Source organism: Durio zibethinus, unplaced genomic scaffold (genome assembly GCF_047325235.1).
Source record: "Durio zibethinus cultivar Kanyao isolate XHJ-2024 unplaced genomic scaffold, ASM4732523v1 HiC_scaffold_3, whole genome shotgun sequence".
Taxonomy (NCBI): domain Eukaryota; kingdom Viridiplantae; phylum Streptophyta; class Magnoliopsida; order Malvales; family Malvaceae; genus Durio; species Durio zibethinus.
In genome coordinates, this window is record NW_028323044.1 from 10,611,593 (window position 1) to 10,611,850 (window position 258).

Here is a 258-nt window from a genome sequence, read left to right on the forward strand (position 1 = left end):
TGCGGTCGGTTGCCTCGACCACCATCGGCACACGCTGGGCGCTGGTGCGGGCGCTTGCCTCGACCACCATCGGCACACGCTGGGCCCTGGTGCGGCAGGTTGCCTCGATCACCATCGGCACACGCTGGGCCCTGGTGCGACAGGTTGCCTCGAGCACCATCGGCACACGCTGGGCCCTGGTGCGGGCGGTTGCCTCGAGCACCATCGGCACACGCTGGGCCCTGGTGGGTTTAGGCACATCCTCAAATTTCTGCCGTG